The sequence below is a fragment of the Mus caroli genome, chromosome 7, assembly GCF_900094665.2.
Source record: "Mus caroli chromosome 7, CAROLI_EIJ_v1.1, whole genome shotgun sequence".
NCBI lineage: Eukaryota > Metazoa > Chordata > Mammalia > Rodentia > Muridae > Mus > Mus caroli.
In genome coordinates, this window is record NC_034576.1 from 78,113,418 (window position 1) to 78,121,205 (window position 7,788).

The window sequence follows — 7,788 nt, forward strand, 5'->3', positions numbered from 1 at the left end:
CCAGTGCTAATATAATCCTATGGGACCGCTCTCTCACGTGTGGCATTTACGAAACATCGTCATGCCGTGCTAACTCAACTCAGACAAGAGAGAAGCCTAAGCAAAACGGGGCTGAAACAGAGGAGTCGTGTTGTATGTAGTTAACCATCTAGCTTGGCAGTTTGTTTTCCGGGTTAAGCTATTTATCTCAAGTACCTCTTTGTGTCCTTCCTACCCATTGGTCGGGGGAGGTTGCAAGTGCGTTCAAGTGTGCACACCCTTGGTTTTTTGACGAAAGGTCTTGTTATATTGTCTAGGCTATCTTTAAACTCAAGTTTCTTTTGCAGTTGTTCTTAACTAACCTTTGAAGACAGTTCTGGCTTGAGAAACAAGGTAATAGGACACAATTGATGATTCTCCAACAGTCCTCCAGCACTTACTGCTTCTGAACTCGATGCCATCACAGGAGTACAAACAGAAAGCTCCAGGCTCCAAAGCACTCGCATATGCAGAGCAGCCACCCAGAAGAGCGCTTCCAAGCCTTTGTCAGTGCTGGCTCTTCCATAATAGCCTTTGTGGCAGGAACCAGCAAATCAATAGCCAGAAAGAAGAATGTCAATTACTTGAGCATGGTTGTCACTAGTCACTCTCCCCTCCCCTATCACAGAGCTCTGAATGAGAATGGGAAGCTCAGAGTAATTATACAAGAGGCCAGAACTAAACCTCAGCTGTGGGCAAGTTGTAGTTAGACTTAAATAGCAATAGTGCCTTCCATGATTTAGAAACATGATGGACTCTATATGACCAAAGCAACTTGGGGAGGAAAGGGCTTATTTGACTTACACTTTCATATCACAGTTTATCATCAAAGGAAGTCAGGACAAGAATTCAAACAGGGCTGGAACCTGGAGGCAGGAACTAATGCAGAGGCCGTGGAGAGGTGCTGCTTACTGGCTTGCTTCCCTAGTCTTGCTCAGCCTGCTTTATGACAGAACCCAGGACCACCAGGCCAGGGATACCACCAACCATAATGAGCTGGGCTCTCCCCCATCAATCACTAATTAAGAAAATGCCCATTCTCTGCCATAAATCCGCCATCATGGACATGAGTCGTGTGCAGCCCATCAAGCTGGCTAGGGTAACCAAAGTACTGGGCAGGATTGGTTTGCAGGGACAGTGCATGCAGATGAGAGTGGAATTCATGGGTGACACCAGCTGCTCTATCATCCGAAACATCAAAGGCCCTGTTCGAGAGGGTGATGTGCTCACCCTATTGGAGTCAGAAAGAGAAGCTCACAGGTTGTGTTGACCTTGCTGCTGGGTCCTGGATATCCACTACTTAGCCTACGGAATGACCTGCAACTGTTAAATAAAACATTTGTATTAAGTCTTGAAAAGGAAAAGGAAAAGCCCTCCAGGCTTGCCTAAAGCCTGATTCTAGGAAGGCATTTTCTCCAGTGATGGTCCCTCCTGTCCGATGACTCTAGCTTGTGCCATGTTGGTATAAAACTAGCTAGTTAGTACAGGGATCAAGGGTTAGCATCTCTCCTGCACACAGCGTGATCTTGCAGTTTCGTTTCCATCACACACAAAAGCAGACTTAAGCAGAATGACCCGTCCGGGAGACTGAAATGGAATGTAGCAACTGCTTCATCATCCTAAATTACACAAAGGTATTCTTGGGTTCACTGAGATCCTCTAGCATTAGAGCGATATGGCCTCCAGTGACAGCAGTATCTGTTTCAGCAGCGCCACCGTGTGGTAGAATCAGAAATGACACCCCAAACTCAAAAGCATCTTGCTTTAGCTTGCCCTGATGGCAGTTGGTAACCTCTGTGAATATGGAGTATCTTTCAGGAGAAAGAGCCATGGAGTTGTCACAGAAAGGGGGACAGCAAAAGAGGGAAGGGATGGTTCTCACTACCAATGGTATCAGATCATGGAATGAGTTAAGTTAAATATTGAACGTGTATCTCAAGCTACTGAATAATCAAGACAGCCTTTTGTACCCTCCACAATATAGTGGCATGATGGGCTCTACATCTCTCATTTCATTTACTCCTAGCAACAAAGTCTATATGGCGTGTATTTACCTTCATTATGGGACCAAGCTGAAGATCAAAAGTTCAGCAACGTGCTCAAAGAAACACTGGCCAATGACATTCTCTGTTCCAGGTAGACATGGAACAGTAGAGAGAGCTAAGAAATTCCACAGTCAAGACTGAGAACCTAGTAAGTGGAAACTCTAGTTTCTAGCAACTGCAGCCTAAATATCACAAAATTCCTACTTGAATCTGGGCATGGTGGTGCATGCCTTTATCCCAGGACTTGGGAGGCAGAGGCAGGCAATCATTGTGAGTTTATGAGCAGGCCAGGCTACGTAGTGAGTTCGAGGATAGCCAGAGTTACACAGAGAATATGCTTCAGTAATAATAATAATAATAGTAATAAATGCTTCAAATGCCTGTTCATTTTCTCCACTAATTTCTCAGCAGGTCTGCTAAAAAGACCAAAGTATATCAATAAATACCATTATTCTTACTATTAAATGCTTTTCTAATTTCCTGAGTACAATGGCAAACTTGACTTAATTTGTCTTTGCAAATCAAGATACAACTTTATAAAACCCAGTTGTTAGATGAAGTGGCCCGTCTATCTGTGGCTAGAGCAGATGATTGTAAGGGTAGAGCTGGCAGAGAGTCAGATGCAATGGGGCATTCCTGTAATCCTAGCACTTGGGGTTAGGAGGTAGGAAGATCAAGAATTCAAGGCCACCCCTACTACATATCAGTTCAAAGACCACTTGGGTTGTATGAAATCTTGTCTCAAATATATATATATATATATATATATATATATATATATATATATATATATATAGTATTATATACATAACAATTTCAATATATAAAAAATGAATTAGTACTACCATATAACTCAATATAAAGAAATCTACAAATATTGGCACCTTCTCTTACTTTTTACAGTTTGGTGTTTTGGGGGAACAGGGATGTATTGATCTGAGATTGTTTAGACATACACTAAGTAGTTCATGGGAAGAAACTGGATGTGCCCTCAAAGAGTGCTTTCTCAATTTTCCCCATAAGAACATTATAAACTCAGAATGAAGCCAGTGTCCACAGGTCTTGTTACAAGTAAAATCTTAGTGAAATTAAGCCTTACTGCGTAAATGCTACAGTGCCGCTAATGATGTCAGGAGTGGGAAAGGAAAGTGAGAGCAAACATCTTCTTCAAAATGAGGAGAGGAGTGAGTTCTTCAAAGCTAATGAAAAGATAAGTTAAAGCAGCCACAATAGGCAAAAATGATAATATAACAAAAGAGAAAAAAGGGGTGCAGGGAAGTAGACATGAGTGTGTAATGGTTAGCTACACACAAACAAAATACCCTGAAACTCGGTGGCTCAATACAGCAGTTACTCACGATCACTCACCTCTGCAGACTTCAGCTGGCCTAGGCTGGAGCTGGCCTGGCGGCTCTGCTCCTCTCTATACTACTGGTCGACTGAGAGGACTATGCCCCACATCTCTGGTGCTTCTTCTGAAGCCAAAATTGAATTCTTATCTCTCAAAACAGGAACACAGAGATAGTTCTCTGTAGGACTGATAGTGTTTTGATTATTTATTCGAGAAGAGAAATTAACGCTCAGAGAACTGAGGATTAGAACAGTGAATAGCACTGGTATATCTTAAAGACGTTTTGTTAAGTGAAACAAGCCAGTCACAAAAAGAGTAGATGGTTCTTCCCACATGAGGTTCCTAGAAGGAGGGATTCATTGAGACAGAGGAAAAAGAATGGCTTCCGAGGGCAACGGGAAGGTATGGATAATTAACGGTTAATTTTAAGTGAGGTTACAGTTGATGAAAATAAAGGCATTCTGAGAATCGTGAGAGTTGTGGTCATGCGTGTATATAATACCCCTGAACTCAGTGGGGAATGGTGCTGCTGTCAAATCTGACCACCCGACTTTAAACCCCAGAATCAATTTGGTAGAAGGAGAGAAATGACTCTTAGAAAGTGTCTTCTGACCTCCCCATGTGTCAGGCTTGCTTGTGCACACACAGAATGAATGAATGAATGAATGAATGAATGAGCAAACAAACAAATAAAGCAAAAAGTTTTAATGAGCTGAAGAGATGGCTCAGTGGGTATAAGCTCTTGCCTCCCATCCTGAAGTCTGAGTTCCTGGCCTGAACTCACACGGGAGGAGAGAACTGATTGCTGCAAGCTGCCCTCTGACCTCCGTAATCAAGGCTGTCTCACATGCATACACACACACACACACACACACACACACACACGCACATGCATACGCACACGCATGCATGCATACACACACACACCCCAATACATAAATGTAATTTTAATTATTAAAATGTTGAAGCTTGTGTTGAATCCTATAGTAATGGGAATTTTAAAAAGACAAGACAGAAGGCTATATTGAACCTGACAAGAACTGCCTGAGGAGTTGGGGCTCAGGACATGTGACATTTGCTTATAAAGGGAGTTTCCTATGAGGCCCCATCGCTAATCAACTGCCCCTCCCAGTGTGGGGGCAGTGCGAGTGGCTCAGCTGAAGATGCAGGGCAGCCCAGTAGAGTGCATCAAGGTATCCTTCATGTAAGTGGGTGTAACACTAAACAATGCTCTGTGTGGAGTCTGGAAGGAACACTCCTCGCTGCAGCTGTCTTTTTGGAAAGACATTAAACTAATAAGGGAGATCTGTAGCTTGATCAGAATGTTTTTCCTGACAGTACCAAGTGTGAGTATTTGCAAGACTTGAAGTTAAGTGAGAAAAGGTTAGTGTGCTGGCTTCCTTGCCTTTACTAAGTATGTTAACAGAAACGGCAGTGGCTGCAGATGAGCGCCATTCTGTTTGCAACGGGCAGTAGTTAATGCTGAGGCTCCTAACTAATCAAGTGACTTTTGAGCACTCGCCCCTAAATGGAACATCTATATCACCCTTCCAAAGCTCATGAAACATTAAGGAAGAAGGAGCAGAGATAATGTAAGAGCTAGAGCCTGAAGGTGGGAGCGTGTAGTCTCCCCTCCCCCAGCCTGAAACCTGCTTGTTCAGGGGTGGAGCTTCCGGCTCAATCGTTCTGCCACGCCCACTGCTGGAGCCCACCGCTTTGCTGTTCCGAAGCCATCACGTGGTCACCCTGCTACTGGACCCCAAGATTATTTGGCGGGAATCGGGCCCCCTTCCCCTGCTTCATAACTGCGTGCAGAATAGTAAAATTGAGCTTTGATCAGAATGACTGTCTTAACTGCATTTTTTTTCTCGCCCGCCTAGCCCTTCTTCTCTTCCAGGTTTCCAAAATGCCTTTCCAGCCTAGAACCTAAAACATGTGGTCGGCTGGCCGGACACAACAGGAGTGGGGTGCTATGAAATCCATGCTGTCTTCTGCACATAATTGCGGTACCTATGAAGTCCTGGCAACTGTGGCTATCTGCACAAGACAGAGCCCACTAACATTCCCTGTGGGTGGTGGGCGAGCTCGTGAGGCCCCACCTCTCCCTGAGGAGCGATGGGCAGTAATGATTGCAGGGGTAGAAGTCACATTCCTCAGTGGTGTGGACAGTGGCAAGTCGTCCTTGCTCAAGCTAATAACTCCCCCAACCTTTCTCATTAAAGCAACCAAACTTAAACACAGTAAGGGACAACCATGTTAAAACTTAAAAAGACATGGAAGTAGGAAGGGCACTTGCTGGGAAGAAGGGTGTTAACAAGAGGGTCAGGGAGGGAAGATAGGAAAACTGGGGAGGAGTTGGGAAGATGGCTCGGGGATAAGATAGCTCTTCTGACCTCAGAGACAGTGCTGGTGGTGCACACACATGCAGGCAAAACACTCATACGTATAAAATAAAAATAATAAGTGCCTTTTTAAATGTCTCTCATTGTCCTGTCATTGACCTTGAAAGGCGTGTGGGAAATTGTGCTGCTAGGTCCACCCTACGCACCCCTACTCCCTGCCATCTGAGGGCTGAGTATCTTGGACCACAGCCTTCCTTCATGCACTGACCAGCAGCTTGACTCACCTCTCTGGGACTCTTCCTTGCTTTTATTTTCTGCAATGCTTTGTGAGAAAAGTGTGTCCCCCAGTGTCAAGGAAGCTTCTGGTGTGGCTCCACCAGCTCATGATTCCACGTCCTCAATCTCTGTGCTTCTGTTTCATTTATAAAATACTGTTTAAAATGTTTCAAGTGTAGCAACGGCTGCTACTATAAGGTTGTTACATTTAAAAAAATACTAGGAACTATGTTCATCTTTGAAAACCCCAGAAGATCTGCCGGGAAAGGAAGGCAGGATGGTGTAAAGCCTGCCTCTCCAGCCTTTTCAGCGTATTGCTGTTGTATATACCACAATCAGGGGCTTGCGACAAGCTCTTCCCTGGTTCTCCATGCTGTAGAATGCCTGCCCCAGCAGATGGCAGAAGAGAACTGAGATGATGGAGAAGAAACCTGCCCAGGCGGTTCACTCAATCTGTGCTCTGAACACAGAACATCCTCATTCTAGTGTATAATCTGAAACAGCCCTGCATAGCGACGTCATAGATTTACTAAATCGTATAAACACAGATGGGTCTGGAAGGTCTGTCAGTGACCGCTACAGTGAAATCAGTCTCTCCAAGGTTCCGGACACAGAAATGCCTACCCCAGTGTCCTCTGCCCGTAACCCCAGCTACTGTTCCCTCCTACCCTACCCTCCTTGTTAGGGTGACTAACTCGGTTTAACTTTCATGTCTCAAAGTAGATACTCAAGTAGATACCCAAAGGAAAACTATCTCTGATGGGACATGAAAGATTGAATTGGTATTTGCTTTCTTTTTTATTATATTTATTTGTGTGTGTGTGTGTGTGTGTGTGTGTGTGTGTGTTTCAAAGAAGCTAGAGTTACCTGCACAAAACCAAGCCAGTCACTAAGTACATGAATCCAAGAATGGGGTGGGCTCAGGCCCAACACTAGCTGAGGAGATTTTGACAACTAAGGTAAGGGCTGCTGCAGAAAGAGAAGTCATTTTTCCTCTGGCCCTTGCTGGGTTGCCCATATGCATACTGGTAAGACTAACTGGACTCAGTAGATTATTTAAAAGAAGGAGGAGGGGGAGGAGGAGGAGGAAGAAGAGTAGAGGGACATAAAGGGGGAAGGACACATGTGGGGGACTCTGGAGAAAGAGGAGTGGGGAGCAGGGCTATTATCAGACACATTGTCTAAATTATGAACTTGTCAAAGAACAAATAAAATATATTTTTAATGAAACCACAGTCCCCGGATCTTGGCCCCCTGCTATCTATATCTGTGTGGAAGACATTTGGTCGGTTAAGTCACCATCCGACTTGAAGGACTGGGCCAGGTCGGGGCACAGTTAGGAAGGAAGAGGAGGAGATGCAGCTGCTGTGAGAGTCACAGCCCTGTCTGTTGATTAGAGGATGTGGCTTTCTCACATGGACTCCCACAGCAGACAGGCTGCATGTGGTTTCCCAGGCCCACAAGCTCTCTCTGCCCTTAAACAAGCTACCTCCTGGGGGCCCTCAGAGTCATCTACACCACGAACTGACAACAAATGGGGCTTCTGTGAGTATTCCATGAGATCACAGATGGAAAGGGGCCAGGCATGCAGTGACTCTGACTCCCATGCAACTGGGTGACAGGTGCAGGAAGATGTCATTGTTTTAGAATAACCATTAGTCCAGTTATTTTCTTTCTAATAATATGTAAAACATATAGTTATTGAGAAAATATATAGTCTGGAGAAACAGAGAAAATAAATGAAACTAAGACCATT

General features: G+C 44.5%; 1 pseudogene; it reads left to right on the forward strand.

Annotated features, from left to right (window-relative positions):
• The first annotated feature begins 1,045 nt into the window (after positions 1 to 1,045).
• LOC110297966 lies at positions 1,046 to 1,288 on the forward strand (annotated as a pseudogene).
• The last annotated feature ends 6,500 nt before the right edge of the window (positions 1,289 to 7,788 follow it).